The sequence below is a fragment of the Equus quagga genome, chromosome 16, assembly GCF_021613505.1.
Source record: "Equus quagga isolate Etosha38 chromosome 16, UCLA_HA_Equagga_1.0, whole genome shotgun sequence".
Classification (NCBI taxonomy): Eukaryota; Metazoa; Chordata; class Mammalia; order Perissodactyla; family Equidae; genus Equus; species Equus quagga.
In genome coordinates this window covers 18374203-18391767 of record NC_060282.1, presented here as the reverse complement: position 1 = coordinate 18391767, position 17565 = coordinate 18374203, and the positions used below count along the sequence as shown (strand labels likewise).

The window sequence follows — 17565 nt, the reverse complement described above, 5'->3', positions numbered from 1 at the left end:
TACCTCTTAGCAAAATCATTAATTAGGGCATTTCCTTGATTCTATTGTGAATAATAAAAACACGTTTGCAGACTTCTGGACTTTGATAAAAGCATTGGGGTGTGTGATTACTTGGGAAAACTGTTATCCAGGGGAATATAAATATGTAAGCCTTACATTTTTATAAAGTTCAAACACATGACCTCTTCGATGGCTGAAACAAACTAAAAGGACTTCAGTTCAGACAAATAAATAGGATAGACACGTAAATTAACAAAAATTAATGTTCTGACATGTATGTAGCACATAGATCTCACAATGAAAAATGTCTCGATCAGCGGAGTCAGAGTGTTTTCTGCACATAGCTATCACCAGAGACACACAGTAGTCACTCAGAAAAAATCTTCTGATTTTAATGAATTAAAGGAGATTGGGGGGCAGATATAAGAAGACAAATTCATATCGTGAGGCCGGGCTGTGACCAGTTTATATCCAGCTCCCGAAGAGCAGCTAGCTGTATCCACCAGTGCCCAGGAGAGGGCAGGCAAGAGCTGCTCAGGTGGACTCATACGCAGAAGGACTCCCAGTTGGCACCAGTCAGGGAAACCATCCTCTCCACCTGCAGAGAAAACGAGAATCAGCCCTGGACTGACCAGTGAAGGAGGTGGGGGGGGGGGGGGGGTGGCGGGGTGGAGGGGGTGGAGGTGTGTCACATGGACCAAAGACAGCTGAGACAGATGAAGAACCAGGCCAAGAAGAATCATGGAGAAGCCAGAGGACAAATAAGGACAGACAGCAGCCAGGGCTCAAAAAGATCTAGGCTCAGGAACACAGCAGCTCTGGTCACGCCACGCCCCTGCTCAAAAGCTTTCAATAGCTCCCTATTTCCATAACACAAGCCAAAACTCCTTAGCCTAACATTCACAGTCCCCCTACAATCTAGCCCTAACCCAACTTAAGAACCTTAGACTTTACTGTTTCTTTAATCACATACCCAAGATTCCAGCCAAACCAAAGACAAATTCCATCCTCTGCTCCTGCTGTCCCTTTATTCATTCATCCAAGCACTGAGTGGCCACTACATGCTTGCGATGGGAGGGATACAGGATCAGTCAGAGGAAGTACCTACCTTTGAGGAGCTACCTGGAGGTGACAGGCAGTGATACAGTGACATGTAATACAGTGAGAGTGGGCAAGGGAGTTAATGGGTGGAGAGAGGAGTGACTAAATTAGCCTGTCAGAGAAGGCTTCCTGGAGGAGGTGACCACGCCCTGAAATGCCTTTCTCTCTCCTCTCCACACATCTAAACCTTCAGAGCCTGCTGGAGAGCCATCTATTGTTTTCTTCTACCTGCCCACCTTTCCCTTCCTAATAAAAATACCCTCCACCCCCTTTACAAATTGCTCTCACTCCCCTGTCCAGGTGGGCTTAGGTGACACAGGCCTGGCCAATCATATTACCTCATCCTTTTGTCCATGGTAATTGGGTCAAGGAGTACCCTCCAAGCCACACCAATCAGATTCTTCCTTGGAGGTTCTTTTTCCTCCCATTTGGAGTCAGAGGTACAGCTCCCTCTTTCCCCTGGTGGGAAGCTATCAGCGTGGATTCCAGAGGTGCTGGTACCCTGCCCCTTGCCCCATCAAGGGTTCTGAGAGAATAACCTGGAGAGAAAGAGACAGAGAAACTTGACTCTATGCAAATGGCAGAATCCAGTTGCACTGAATCAGGGCTGGGCCTGTACATAACTGCACGTAACAAGAGCTCGATTCCTGGCCTACCCAAGTAGGAGTTTATTTTTCTCAGGCCACAGGCGAGATCTGGTCTGCTGGCTTCATGACAACAGCAAAGCCCCAGGCTCCTCCTCCCTTTTCATCCCAGCACCCTCGTCAGCTGCCTCTCCTTCTCATCTCCCAAGATGACTGCTGCCTCTCTGGGCATCTTACCCACGTTCCAGACAAGAAGGACGAAAAACATGAGCCAGCTAAGTGTGTCCCCTTTGGTCAGGATTCCCAGTAGTCCCACACCGTACACTTCTGCTTACACCTCAGTGTTCAGAAAAGGGCCGTGAGGCCACTCCTATCTCCAGGGAGTCTGGAGAGCTGAGTCTTCTTAACTGTGCACATGGAGAAGATGGAGGGAACGCACATTGGGTAAACAACTGGTAACGTCTGCCACAACTCCTGAATTGCCTTGTTTGCCTCTAGAAGTCCGCAAACCTTCCTTTTGGCTTAAGCTGGTTGGAGGTAGGTGTTTATAACTGTCAATTAAGAAGCCATGGCTAATACACCTGCCAAACGCCAGCACCACCACCTGATCCGACTTCCCTGCTCCAACTGCATCAGAATAATCTTACCTTCAGTTTCCGGTTATAACAGGTGCTCTTCCCACAGCAGCCTGAGGAAGGGTAATCCCAGCCACAGGGTTAATCCCAGGGGCAGCCAAACAGGCAGAAGGACTCAGCCAAGCACCTGCTGGACTCCAGCTCCCCTCTCCCCCTCTCCTCACCTCCAGAGGACTAAGGAAGGGCGGTCTTTAAAGCCAGCAGCATCATGAGCTTCTACCTAGCTGCTGTTATTGACCCCTCCCCTGAAGCCAGCAACGCTACCCAGGGATCATTGCCGGCAGGAAAGAGGGGAGAGCAACAGCCCTATTTACCACTAAAACCCTTAAACATAATATGGTACATCTACGTGATGGGACCCTAGACAGCAGTAAAAGAGAATGGGGAAGTTCTGTATGTATTGATGTGAAACCCTTTCCAAAAGGCATTCCTAAGGGGAAAAAAGCAAAGGGCAAAACGGTATCTATAGGAGATAATCATTTGTGTTAAAAGGAAGGGAAAATAATGTATCTGTAAATATTTGTACCTGCCCAAAGTATCTCAGGCAGGCTCTAGAGGGCAAGAAACAGGCACCCTCGGCTGTCTCCAGGAGGAAGAACAGGGAGGCTTGTCTTTTTACATCCTTGAAACCTTTTGAATTCTGGACCTTGTAAAACCTATTTGAACCTATTTGGATCTTGTGAACCTATTTGCAAAAGAATGAAAATGCACTGCTTGAAGTAAACACATTTTGTGGTTTGTGGCGGCATGCCTGGTTTTCTGTTTTGTTTTGTTTTGTTTTTCAAGGCAGAACAACAGGAAGAAGGAAATTGGCAGCCAGGGCTGGGAAGAAAAAAAGAAAGTCAAAGAAGGAAAATTAGCATCCATTTAATAGTAAAATAGAAATAATGTCTTCTGATGAATGGCTGCTTTTCTCATATTATTCTCAAAACGTTTACAGGCCTCGGTTCCTTCATCCTCTCTCTTCTACTAGATGTGGAAAAATTGATCCTACTCCTTTTAACTCAGAGGTGAGGCGGCGCTGGAAGAGCTGAATTTCTGAGGCTGGCCTGCTGCTCCGTCCTGGAGGCGAGCGGCCATTGCTTGTGCCCAGAATTACCCGCTTTCTTCATCGCCTTTTTCCCAGAAGCCACTCCAACAAGCCTTCTCTATTGAAAATAACTGTTCCTTCGTTTAGACCAGGGGTTGGCAAACTTTCTCTTTAAAGTGCCAGCTAGTAAATATTTTAGCTTCTGAGGGCCAGTCTCTCTTGCAACTACTCAACTCTGCCTTTAGGGGGCGAAAGCAGCCACAGACCCCACAGGAACAAATGAGCATGCCCTGGGCCAATGCAATTTTATTTACAAACGCCGGTGGTGGGCTGGATTTGGCCTTCGGGGCGGTACTTCGCTCGCTCCTCCTTTGGACCTAAAGGAAATCTCCCGTCAGCTAGCATGGTGCTCCGCATTACATTATCCGTTCGCGGTTTACCCTTCTGTCTTCCCCGGATGCAAACTCCTTAAGGATAAAAGATTGTCTTTTAGTTCCGTGTAACCCCCTCCATAGCCTGAGCATCCACTGTGTTGGCCCTTGGTCACTCAACCACGTGCCCAGGAGAGAACCCAGCTCTTTTCTGAGGATGTGTCTGTCTCTCCCAACACCAGCTCTCATACCCGACTTGCCCTCCACAGATTTCAAAAAGCAATGTCGCCGTCTGCCTCATGACCTTGGGTTCTCTGCTTACAGAGGCTCCCAGAGTGACACAGAACACCTTCTCTAAACATTTGGTCGAGTCTGGGTTAAATAACCTTTAAAGCTCTCAAATTCAAAAGCAACAGTGGTGGACCTGGCTGTCACACCTCTGGCCCCTGACCCCATCCCTCACGCACTGCCCAGTTGGTTTTCCATTTGATAACACTTTTTGTTGCTGTTTTTTCTGGTCCACCTTCAACATTCATTGGTAGCAAACTAATGTTTATTGAACAGCTACTATACGCCAAGCTCTCTGAGCATTTTAAACAGACATTCAAGGGAGAAAGAGAGGATTTTTACTTTCCATTGTATAACTTTTGGTTCAGTTTGAATTTTTTACTATGTACATTATTGCTTTCAGGTTATAAATATTTTAGAAAAGACCACTGAAGGGATTTGATAACATCATTTTTTTTAAAATGTATATTTCACATGTGCCCAGATATAGCTGTATATCTCCAACCAATGTATATTTCTGAATACGCTGATTGCAGACTCCTAACAAATATTTGTTGGCTGAATCAGTCTAGAGAAAAACAACTAATTTTTGTTGCGGGTTTGGAAACCACAGAACTGTATTAAATAATTTTACCCTCACTTTTGAAGATCCCTTTCTGTACTAACGTTTCTATGCTTCTAGAGTCAGGGACCTCTGTGTCCTGAGACTTGGAAGCTCAAAAAGGATCCAGGCTTTCTTTGGCCTCTGCCCACCACGCTCCACCAGACTCCTAGGCCTGCCTTCTGCTCTTGAACGGTGGCATCCCTCGGCCCTCTGACTGTCTGCTGACTCCAGCGAGGCAGGACTGCTGTTCCTCTGGCTTCCAGTAGGGGAGCCGCTGTTCCCTCCGTCAGCTCCAGGGGCCTCCCCAGCCTCCAATTATTCTCAGGGGTCCCTGGGCCCAGGAGGGTCTCCCCAGAATTTCAATCCTCCGTGTCCCCCCAGCGATGACAGCGCTGTCCAAACTTCCCAGTCCTGCTGAAAACAGAGCAAAGTGAAATCCCACTGCAGACTGTGTTGGAAGCTGGCTCAGCCTCCCCCCACGGCTGCCAGCTGCCCTCAGCCCTGAAGTCTTCAGGAAAATAAGTGAAATGTCTATTTGGACACAGAAATGATGAGTGAGGCTGCCACCTTCCCTTAGAGCCATTGGGGCTTTCTTCCCTGATTCAGTCACCTCTTCCCTTAGCTCCTAGCCACCTTCTAGAAACTTCGTGTGGCCACTGAGCACTAGAAGTGCTAGTGACTAGTGTGAAGAGAAACTGGACTTTTTAGTTTATTTCAATAAATCTAAATTTAAAAAGATACTTAATTCAGCTACTGGAAAACTTTAAGTATGTTTAGAACAACGTGGGCAGGTGGATCTCTTTTTTTCAATTAAGTTTTAGAAAATCGAAATGCAAATTAAAATTTTCAATGAAAATTTAGAGTTCCAATTGAGATGTGCTGTGACTATAAAATACGTATCGGATTTTGAGCGCTTAGTACAAAAAAGAATGCAAACAGTCTCATTCATAATTGTTTCTATTGATTAGATATAAAAACGATATTTTGGATATCTTGAATTAAAATGTTATTGAAATTAATTTCACCTGTTGTTTTTTTTTCCTTTTTTCACATGACTTTTCGACTGGACAGCAGTGTTCTAGACAGTTTTCTTTTGCGTTGGGACACTGGTCAGAAACCCCGGCTGCCCCGTGGCAGGGCTGCCCTCCTGGGAGAGCGGGGTGGCACCCTCAGAAGAAACTGCTCACCTCCGAGGCTCACTGTGGGAAGGGGGAGAGGAGACCTCAGCAGGCAGAGCTGGTCTGACTTCCTGTGGAAAAGCCAGTCCTGATGCCAGCGCCCCACCCCACAATGGGATCCCTGTGGGCCCTCTCCTGGTGACCCAGGGATGATAAGTATGTGGTCCTGACCCTCCAGGGACATACGGCCTAGTGGGAAGGACTCCCACAGTCAAAGGATGAGTGCAGTGGCCTCAGTACATGCAGAGCATCTATCTCAGCCTAGACGGGTGGGGCACTCTCCCCCGATGAGGTGGCACTTGGGCAGAGGTGGCTCTGCATGGCCAAGTGGTGGCCACACCGACTGCTAAACCAGATGCATGAACCTGGGCATCATTGCCACTGTCCGAGACTTGGTTTCCATCTTGTAAAATAAGAGGATTTGAACAGACGCTACATAAAAATGCAGTAATTCAGCACAACTGCCCTTTTCTCTACATAATGTTGGCAGAGAAGTGAGACTCCCATCAAGCCCATGGCCAGGCCTTTACTTTCCTCTTAGAGAGCTAACTCAGGAGTTCATCTCCATGCCCGTCACCCAAGCCCTGGTCTGATCCAAATGCAAGCCAAATGCTCATTAAAGACACGCAGAAGGGAGGTTGGCCGGGACGAGAGGACCAGCCCCCCTCAGCAGGACCAGCACGGGGAGTTCAGCTTTCTGTGGCCGCTCTCCTCGTCTCTGGGGAGCACCTCCCTTCCAGGGGGCTCCGAGTTGGAAACACGCAAGATGGATCTGGGCACACGTCCCCTGTCACAAATGCCAGCAGGATTGAATATCCAGCAAAGTGCTTTCCAGGCTCCTGGTGCCTGGGAAAGGCCTGGGAGGACAGAGAGGAGGAGCTGGAGAGAGCCCTGTAGTCGAAACCCAGAAACCCAGCTCTAAGCCCCACTCAACCAACAGCTTGACTCAGCGGTTTGGAAATAATAATTGTGACAATGTGTGTGTTTCCCTCCACGGGCCAGGGCAAAACAGGAGTTTAGATAAAATGCAACAGGGTTGAGAGATGACAGGTTTACCTCCAGCGACACGGATGGGGAATGACTTCCTGGCAAGGTGGCATTTGGGGGGACAAGTAAGTGCAGAGCCCGGGAGGACAGCCTGTGGAGGCGGGAAGCGAGGCGTCTCCCCTTTCTGAACACCAGGTTCAGTTTACATCTGCTTCCTCTCAGAAACGGCCACAGTGAGCTGATTCTTCTCTGTTCTCTGAGATGTAAAGCTGGTTTCAAGCAACTCAACGCCTGATTATTCACGCTTATTGTAATGCATTTGTTAGTATCGAGAGCATTTGCGAGAGTCAACTACTATCACGCTTCATGGCTGTCTCGTCTGCCCAACATCATCATCAAGGAGTGTCTCCAATACTTGTACTCCCTACCAGCCTGCCATGGAATCTCTTTGATTGGAAGGAACCCTAAAGATCCTCCTATCCAGACTCCCATCCTCATCCTCTCTCCTCAAGATGCCTCTAACAAGACTGATGTGCATGCTGTCTGCCTCTTTATTCTGTTTGTGCAAAACAGAATGTTAAACATGGGTTCTTTCCATTTCAATATCAGCTGACACTCCAAGACAAGAGCTGGCTGATGCGGGCTTGGTGAGCCAAGGAGTGGAAAGAAAGATTTCTTGGACTCTCAAGGTCTGGCAGGAGTGCTCCTTTATTCAGGGAATAGCATGGAGAAGCATGGGGACAGGACCCATGGGCAGTGAAGAGCTGCAAACATGGGTTGAGGGTAGGGCTAAATTTATAAGGCATAGATATGTGAGTTATCTCTTTACAAGAAAAAGGAAAGATCATATAAAGAAGTCATTAGAATGCTATCAGTGTAGGTGGGGTCTAGTTATTGGGTGATCCTATAACTTTAGATAAGAATCAAGTGGATCAGGGCAGGATATCCTATGCTTCCCAGAGGATGATATAGATTGGTATGTAGGGCAGGACGCCTTGGGCTTCTCTCCCTGGGCAGCGTTGATCCTCATCATTGGCTGCTTCTCATTTCAAAGTGAGGGGTGAGACCACCAAGACATAGGGAGGAGGTAGTCAGGAAAAGATTTTAAGAGCCCAATCTATCCACTTCCGAAATCTTAAAGAAGTTGGAGAGGCAGAGGTGGGAGTTGGTGTTAGATAAGGATTTGAGAGGAGGGCTGTCAACATCTAGACGACTGTGCTCCCTTGGCGGAGGGGCTCTGTCTTCCCCCAGAAAGCCGAGGCAAAGGGGCTTCAATGAGACCTCTTGGAAGGCTGGAAGCATCTTTCCTGGAACATGAGGGACTCAGGAGATGGGAGTCTGACTCACCCTGAGAAATCTAAAGGGCCAGAGACTGTGGCCAGCCAGCTGCCCTGAGGGTGGAGTAAGGGGACATTGTGTTGAAGGTGGCCTGCTTTCCCCAAGTTGTCAGCGCAAAGGATGTGGGACAGTTTCCTGTGAACCAGAACTGGCCAAGGACATGTGCCACGAGATGCTGGGGGGGTGAGAGAGAAGTCGGGCACAGACAATCAAAAGAGACACAAGCTCCCAGTTGAGCAAACTGCCGGTGCCCACCAGGGATGGGGAGGGGCCGGCCACAGAGGACCCAGGAAGGAACACACGAGAAGGTGAGTCAACCCAGATGGCTAGAACACCAGTCCAGTAAGTCTTTTCCCACCTCTTTCCTCCTCTCGCCCTCGTCCCAGTTCCAGAGGAGCCAGAGGAAGCCCAAGGAGGGTGGGAGGAAAACAGAAGCACCAGGTGAAGAAAAAAGAGACAACAGCCACACACTCCTTCTCACTATGGGGCCCAGCCTGACGCCACTGAGCTGGGAGAGGGAAAGAATTTCCATTTTCAGTGAAGACTGGAGAATTTGGTTCCTACACTGGAGTGGACATATTAATTACTAAATGGAGACCAGGCTTTCTGTGAACAAAGTGACTGGATGACTTTTCCTTATAAGAGGGACAAAAGAAGTCTTGGGACTTGCCCTAATTTTATCAAAGAGGAAGATAAAAACTACAGAACAAGCTTGATAGGCCAGCAGGAGACCAGGAATACAATTCCTTTCCTCCACATCCTACATGTCCCTACGTGTCCAACAGAAGGGTGACATTTAACACAATTTCAGAAATCGGGATCACACTCTATGCAGCATTCAAATCTTTTTTCCTCAAGGAATAATATATCATGAAGTTTTTCCCTTGGAAGAAAATATTCATCTACAAGTTGAACATTCTACCATATGGACATGCCGTAATTTATTTATCCAATATCTATCCAATGTTTGCTCTTGCAAATCATGCTAAAATCAAATATCCTATGATAAATCTTTGTACACAGATTTGATTCCTTCCTAAGGATAAATTCCAAGGAGTGGAATTGCTAGACTAAAGGGTAGACATGTTTAAGGCTTTTTATCTCTATCATCAAAAAGGCACAGCATCTAGAAGCCTATTGTCGCTGAGTAGGACTGAGTTGCCCAGACCAGCCCTGCACAGCCGGGTACTTCCTATAATCGGCACAGCTTCTCTCATGTGGGCAGGGAAATAACACCAAATGAGACTGTTGGGGAGGTCCCTCCCATGCACAGATGTGTAGGGGGAGCCAGCATCCCACTTGAACAAGCCCACTCTTTTTTCCTACTACAAAACACACACACACAAAGAATTCTTGCACAACACTGTGTAGTGCCTTCTGTCCTGAGTCCCTCACAGCACCAATTTCTTGGGCAGGCAGTGTGGAACATGATCCAAAGCACAGATTCTGGAGCTGGACAGATGGACCTTGGCTCTTCCACATACTAACATACTAAACGTGTTCCTGAAGCAAGGGTGACTTCACCTCTGTGTCCTGAGTTTTCTCATTCATAAACGTTCTGTTACGGCTGAATTGCGTTCCCAGAAATTCATATGTTGAGGTTCTAACCCTCAGGACCTCAGAATGTGACTGTGTTTAGAGAACTGGTTTTGAAAGAGGTAATTAAGTTAAAATCATGTCGTTAGGGTGGGGACTGATGTAATATGACCGGAGTCCTGAGAAAAGAGGACATTAAGATACAGACAACACACCAAGGAAAGACCATCTGAGGAGACGACCATCTCCAAGCCAAGGAGAGACCAGCCCTGCCGACCCCATGACCTCAGACTTCTAGCCTCCGGCACTGTGAGAAAACTAAATTTCTGTTGTTCAAGCCGCAATCTGTGGTACTTTGTGATGGCGATGCCAGCCAACTAACACACTTTCCAAATTGTTAAAGTAATTAATGAAGGGAAAGTGTGTAACGAAGTGCCTTAAATTCAGTGAACGCTCAATAAATGATGTCATTAGTTGTCATTTTCCGTTCTTATCTTTAACAGAAAAACTGAAGCCAGATCAGGGAAATTAGTCATTTTCAACTGGGATGGATTTTGCCACCCAAGAGATATTTGGCGATGTCTGGAGAGAGTTTGGGTTGTCAGAAATTGGAGGGAGGGGTGCCAACAGCATCTAGAGGGCAGACACCAGGGATGCTTCTAAACTTCTAGGCGCAAGACAGGACAGCCCCTGCAACAAATGTCAGTGTCGCTGAGGTTGGAAGCCCTGAGCTCAACCGACCCAGGCGTTCCCCTGGGGGCCAGATGAGCCGCACACCCCTGACGTGTGGACCACCACTCTCGTGTGGCATTTCCCACCCGCCATCTCTGAGGTCATCTGGAATACCGCATAGATGGGCTTGGCCACACCCCCATCCAGCACTCACAGTCTCAGATGCTAGAGAGAAATCTAATTCGCAGGTGAGTTAGCGGGCTTCTACGCCAGGGATGCTGCCTAACAATTACAAATCTGCGAGGCAAACAAAATAAGCCTTTATTTGTTGCTCGCAGCTTTGAGAGGTGGCTGGTGTGGTTCTGCTTCAGCTGTGGGTCAAGCTCAAGTCTGCTTCATGGATCTCATTTTTGAGTCCAGGCTGAAGGAACCCCAAGAACTGGGGCATGTTCTTTCCATGGTGGAAGGTCCCCAAGGGGCAAACAGAAAGGATGGTGCCTCCTAAGGGTCAGAAATGGCATACTGTCACTTCAGCCCTCATGCCATTGGTCAAACCCCGTTAGTGGCTCCCTGTCACCTACCAACATCCAAATGTTTTAGACTGCCTCCAATCCCTTATTGGAGCCACTCAGACTATGACAGAGAAGCATTATTTGTAAGTCTGTAGCAGAACACAAAATGGATTCATTGTCCATCTTTGTCATCTTTTCAGCTTTTCTCTGGCTGGACTTGCAGTTCCCAAACAAGTCCTTCATACTATTTCACACCAACAGATGCGCCAATCCTCCCATCCCTCCCACCCAGAATGCTTGTTCCCCATCTGCACTTGAAGAATTCCTCATTCTCCAAGCCTCAGTTCTCGGGTCTCCTTTTCTGCAAAGCTCCCCAGCCAGACCTCAGTTTTTGCTTTGGCTGTCACTGTACGGAGAATCATCTGTCGCATGCCCTCGCCCTCATCTCTGCACACTTAGGGAGCACCCTCAGGGCAAAACAGTGCCCTGTTCAGTCTCAAGTCCCCAGCACCAAAGTACTCAATATTTGTTGAACTCGTGAGTGAACAATGGATGAATGATTCTGTACATGAATGAATGAGTGAATGCTGCGTCCCATTTCAGGTATGTATACTTCTCATTAATTTACTCAGATATCTAGTTACCTCCCAAAGCCATTCTCCCCTTCTTCCTTACGAACCAAAACCCAAATTTTAAATTGAGCACGTTATCATTCATTTCTACACTTCCCTTGCAGCGAGGTGTGCCCGTGAAACTAAGTTCTAGCCATTACTATATAAGCAGAAATGTTGTATGGGACGTCCTGAATGGCTTCTTAACAGGGGCAGGACAAGTCTCCTTCCATTTCTCCTTCCTGCTGCCTAGAATCCAGATGTAATGGCAGGAGCTTTAGCAACCATCTTGGACCATGAGGATGGAAGCTACACATGGCAGAGCAGAAAGACAGAAGACTTGTGGGTCTCTGATAATTGATAGAGCTGCCTTAGCAGCCCCACACTACTTCCTCCAAAATTCTGTTACATGAAACAATAATTTTTTGTATGTTTTAGCCACTGTAATTGAGCCTCTTACTTACAAACAAAGTTAATTCACAATGCATACTTCAGGGATTCCCTGAGTCCTCACTGGGTGAACACCTCTTCATCCCAGTGTGTTACACACTCACTTTCCTATCAGTGGTTCTGGCATTCTCTACACAGTCTTAAAGAACTGGAGGAAAAAGAAAGCCTCTCACATCCACCTCATTCTTTGCATTACTGTTGTTCCCCTCTCTTTCTACTGAAAACTCAGGGGGAAGAAAAATGAAGTGTCACCACTAAAAAAGTGCCAGGAGGGGCCGGCCTAGTGGCGAAGTTCATATGTTCCGCTTCTCGACCGCCGGGGTTAGCCGGTTTGGATCCCGGGTGCAGACATGGCACCGCTTGGCAAAAAGCCATGCTGTGGTAGGCATCCCACATAAAGGATAGAAGAAGATGGGCATGAATGTTAGCTCAGGGTCAGTCTTCCTCAGCAAATAGAGGAAGATCGGCAGTAGTTAGCTCAGGGCTAATCTTTCTCAAAGAAAAAAAAAAAGTGCCGAGAAATTTTTATAAATTCAGGTACCAACTCCCTCTGGCAACGGGTAAATTCTGACACCTTTCTTTGGACCATATTAATATTTTACGTTTTGAAACCAAAGTTCTCCAGCGCAGCTGTTCTCCTCCACTGCTTCCGTAAACACCTCTCCGTTTCACACGGAGGATGACCCTTTAACCCCCGGCCCCTCAGCAGGCCGGAGCACGCACGGCCATTCTTTGTCCACTTCTGCCTGCTCGATACATGCGGTCTCCTCGGGCTGCTTAACATGAAATTGCCCAAGTTACCAAGCCCCGACGCTCGCCACCAGACTCCACGCATCAAGTCCTGTAATCACTCACTCTCGTTCCCCTTGTCTACACCTGCCTTGCGCTGATCCAGTCTCTCCGTGGAACAATGAAACTTCCAAACAGAGGTAAGGTCTGCCACTGCCCATTCTCCCCGTGTCCAGTGGACGGAGAGAGTCATAAAATAGGGCAGAGATCATAGAGTTCATCCGCAGCAGTGGTTTTCAGAGCATTTTCATTTTAAACCTGGAACTCTTTGTTCATCTGAAATCTTAGGGGAAGCCAAACGTGCAGAGCAGATAACGGTAGACCCCGGAGACGGGAGGGAGCTTGGAGAGAACCCAGAGACCAGCCTGCTGTCACTCCCCGCCCAGCAGTTTTAAGGGATCCCTCAGGAACTCAAGCCTCTAAGTCTCGATGGACTTGTGCTCTGGCTTCTTCCTTCTGCCCCAAGTGCGCCTCCCCGCCCCCCGCCCCGGGCCCTGCATGGACATCCCCTCGCTCCAATCAAGGCCATAAACAAAGTCACCTCTCCTGAGAGGCCTTGCCTGGCCACTTGTCTAAAGCACCCCCTCTGAGTCACATCCTCTTCTTGCAGGCTGCATCAGTCCTGTGCTAGTCCAGGCTCTCTGAGAGACACAAGCCAAGATGGGGTGAGAAATGCGAAATTGTGTCAGGGGAAACGGGAGAAGGTAAAAGGAGGGAGCTGGGGTGGGCTGGGGTGGCTGGTGGACGGTAATGAAGGAGAGAGGGAGGGAAGGAAGGAAGGGAGGGAGGAAGGAAGGAAGGAAGGCAAGAAGGAAGGGAGGGAGGGAGGGAAGAAGAGAGGGAGGGACAGAGGGAAGTCTTGGACTAAAATACACTTCTAAGAAAATTTTGGCAAGACCTTCAGAGAGTGCTCCAGCCAGTTTCCTGTCATTGAGTCCTGCATCTATCTTAGTGTCCCTGCTGTCCTCGGTTATTAGCAGGGGGCAGCCCCTGAGAAACGTGGTCCCAGGCAAACACAGTGGTGGATTTCAGGACACAGCCGAGGGGCTCTCAGTCACTTACACGCCCGGCAGTGTGAGATCTGAGAGGCCCATTCTCATGGCTCCCCCAATTTTTCTTCATGGCACTTTCACTAACTGACATCATATCTAGTGTTTATTTGTTTATTGTCATCCCCCAAGCTAAAATGTAATCTCTCTGACAACAGGGACATGCCTGGCTTGTTCACCACTGTATCCTCAGCTCCTAGAACAGTTCCTGGCAGACAGAAAGTGCTCAACAAATATTTGTTGGATGGATGGATGGGTGGATGGGTAGGCTGGACGATGGGCTACAAAGGGTTATAACATGAAGGGAACAGTGTGAAGATCTCAAAGTCATGTTGTTGATCAAAGAGGAAAGAAAAACTATCTTTCCATCCCGGGTCACATGGGTATGGAAGAAACAACAGACTGAAATTGAGAGGGCTTCAAGCATGCTGTTTCCCTGGAGAAGAGACAGGACTCAGGGAAGCCACAGAGGTGAGGAGAGCTCAGTCAACACTTCGAGGATGTAGGGTAGTTTCTTGGCCACGGGTTGCAATTCATCCAGGCTGAGAGACTTAAATTCACTTTTCTGAAACTAAAGGGACGTCAACTGGTAGCCACGAAAAAATGGAAATGTAAGCTAAGCTCTCCTCCTTAGGAAATATCCACACCCACACACCCTCAGACGCTGGGCTTCTTTTGTGTGTGGCTATTAATGATCCAGGCATAATGCTATCATCACAGCATCCTCCAGCTCGCCCCCCGCACAAACCCTCCACCAGCACAGCACTGTTACATAAGTCACTTTCCTGAGTGCAGAATCCCAAACTTCAAGACTCTAGACCACGTGGACATCTGACTCCACTATCTAAATTTCAGGGTCAAGAAGATCTGAGATTAGGACTTAAATGAGCATGGATGTGGAAATGTGAAAAGGGGACTGGCTTCTCCATGAGTCAATATTGAAATCTAAAGTGATTTTCCTCCCTTATTAGTACAAACAAAACAGCCTGAAGCCCGTATAAAAACGCCTGCTCTGAGTTTATGGGGATTTCCAAAATACACGGCTCCCTCTGATATGACAAATTCAACTGATTTGTATAACAAACCATGAAATCAAATGTATGTACTTAGAGGACTGGGGCTGCCAAATGGATCCTCCAAAGTAGCTGTGTCTCGTTCATTCGCTGCACCATTTTTAGCCAAAGCTGGTGCCATGCTCCAAACATTTCGATAAAAATGGAATCTCAGAAGGCTCTATGAAGCTAAGGGCAACCTCCAGCTTTTAATAACAGAGTTTAGGCAGCGGCTAAGGACCAAGACAAGTCCAAGGGCTGTGATGGATTCCAGATTATGGAAGCAGCTATCATTTCTGTGCCACTGACCCAGGCTACAGGCTTAGAAAAGGGGCCTCAGGGACCACAGCAGGCGATGAGAGAGGCCACACACTGGAGGAGGCTGTGAACGCCCACCACTCCTTCCCTTCTTCAACCAATGCATCACACTTTCATCTGACACACACACTGGGCTCGGAAGCAAGCTTTCATAAGGTCTGAATCAACAATTTGAATAGCACCACTGAGATGACATAACATTTGTATCAGAGCCTCCATTCTCATACGTCCCCAGGGAGTTACCCATATAAGATTCACTGCCATACTTCCCGCTCCCCAACACGCAGGGGCTATCTCCTAAATGGGACAGACATTGTCCGGCACATACCATTTACTGTAGTTCTCAATGGAAAATAAACACTTCGATGAACATTTACTGAGTTCCTACTCTATGCTAGACCCAAAGGGAAAAAAATATAACTTTCTCTCTCCCCACAAATAACTTACAGAATAATAGAGGAGAAAAATGCAAAGGTAATGTGAACATAACATGTTGAATCATTTAGAATGTATTTACCTGCAAGTGACCAAATACCTCCAAAAACGTGATTTAGGCCACAAGGGGTTATTACTCTCTCTCACATATCGAAAAGGCTGGAAGAGAAAGTTCCCAGGTCAGTTCAGCAAGTCAAGGATGGCAGGGATCCGCTTCACCTGCTCTTTGATTCTCTTGGTTTTTCCCTCGTAGTCGCAAGATGGCTGCTGCAGCTCCAAATATCACTCCTCACAGAAGTACATTCAATGGCAGAAATGAAAAGGAAGGGTGTTCTGTGCCTCGCTCCTTTGTTGTCATGGAGGAAAGTCTTATCCAAGAATCCTTTAGTAGATTTCCCATCTAATCCCTTTGAGCAGGATTGGATCACATCCCAGAGCTTAGCTGCAAGGCAGGCTGGGAAAGAGAGTGTTTGGGCTTTTTTTCAGTCTTTGTTGAGAGAGGTAAATTCTGCCAGTAAGTAAATGGGAGAAGGAATGTTGTGAGTGAACGATTCACAGGGTCTGGTGTGTATGTCGGGTGCAGGACAGAGAAGCCTACGCCAGCCCTGGGATCCTGGAGGAAGGATACCCGTCCCATCAGAGGAGGACTCCTGGAGCTGGTAACTCCTGACATGGGTATTGAAGAACAAATAGGATTTAGCAAGATGAAGATGATGATAGAAATGATGGGGTGGACCAGGGCTCCAGGTAAAGGAGCAACATAAGCCAAAGCATGGGACCGTGAAAGAGCAAGATGTCGGGACCAATGTGGTATGACGAGAGCATCTAATGGCAGGAAATAAGTCTTGGGAAGTGTCAGGGGCGTGGTCACAAAGGTCTCCTGGGCTGTGTGCAGGAGCTTGAACTTGCAATAAAGGCCAGAGATTGCAAACTTGGAGCCTGGAGGCCAAACCCAACCTCCATGCCCGCATTGGCGGTCTGTTTGGCAGGTGCTGTGTCTGCATTCTGAGTCCAATGGCTGGAGGCAGGGCACTTCTTCGCCAACTGAACCCTGTTCTATTGTCTTCCACCTGGCCTTCTTCCCTCAATTCTATCAGCTGCCTGTTCCCTCAAGGCTTTTGAGTCTGCCAACCCTGAGTAGGCTCTGGGGAGCCATCGAAGGGTCGAAGGATGTTTAAACAAGAGATGGCACTGCCGGTTCTACATCTTGTGTTAATCCCTCTGGCAGCAGTGGGGAAGTTGTAGTTACGAGGACCACACTGGAGATAGGCAGACAGTCGAAGGTGTATTTTTTCAGGACCCTTCATTGTAAGTGTTAGAAATGCAACTCAAACCAGCTTAAAATATTAAAAAAGATATGTTGGTTCATGTAATTTTGGAGTCCAGGATTAATTTAATCTTCAGACTTGGCTAGATGCAGGGGTAGCAATGATAGCAACACGTCTCTCAGCTCTGCTTCCCATCTTTTGACTTTATCCCCAGGCAGGCCCTGTGCTCCTGGAGAAGATGGTCCCTGACAGCTCCAGGCTGATGTGACCCTTAAAGCTAATTGTCTCCAAAAAAGGAGAACTTTCCTTCCTGATAATTCTAACGAAAGTCCTGGGGAAGACTTTGATTGGCCTGGCTGGATCGCGTGACCATTCATGAGTTAAAACACAGGGCTCACGCAAGGAGAATGTGTGAGGCAAGATAAACACAAGATAAAAAGTGGCCAGGGGATGGAACCCAGTAGGACCCTTACATAAAAGTGTGAACAAAGGAAAAGACATCTGCAAAGGCAGAGAATTAGGTGTAGAATCGGGATCAAATGATATCACCGACGCCAAGGAAAGAGAATTAATTCTTTCTTTATTTATTTAGCTAGCTATTTATTTATTTATTTATTTGGGGTGGGGAAGATTGGCCCTGAGCTAATATCTGTTGCCAATCTTCCTCTTTTCTTTTTTTCCTCCCCAAAGCCTCAGTACATAGTTGTGTATCCTAACTGTAAGTCCTTCTCGTTCTTCTGTGTGGAATGCCACCACC

At 47.5% G+C, this 17565-nt stretch overlaps 1 long non-coding RNA gene across 2 annotated transcripts; it reads right to left on the bottom strand.

The window, feature by feature from the left end:
* Positions 1–405: 405 nt before the first annotated feature.
* LOC124227720 (uncharacterized) lies at positions 406–7506 on the bottom strand. Of its 2 annotated transcripts, none has more exons than XR_006885527.1 (3): positions 1758–7506; positions 1440–1640; positions 406–598 (listed from the first exon to the last, which is right to left on the bottom strand). It is a non-coding gene; the product is annotated as an uncharacterized LOC124227720 (long non-coding RNA). The 2 variants fall into 2 exon arrangements; XR_006885526.1 differs by having other exon boundaries at positions 1923–7504.
* Between the last annotated feature and the right edge of the window lie 10059 nt (positions 7507–17565).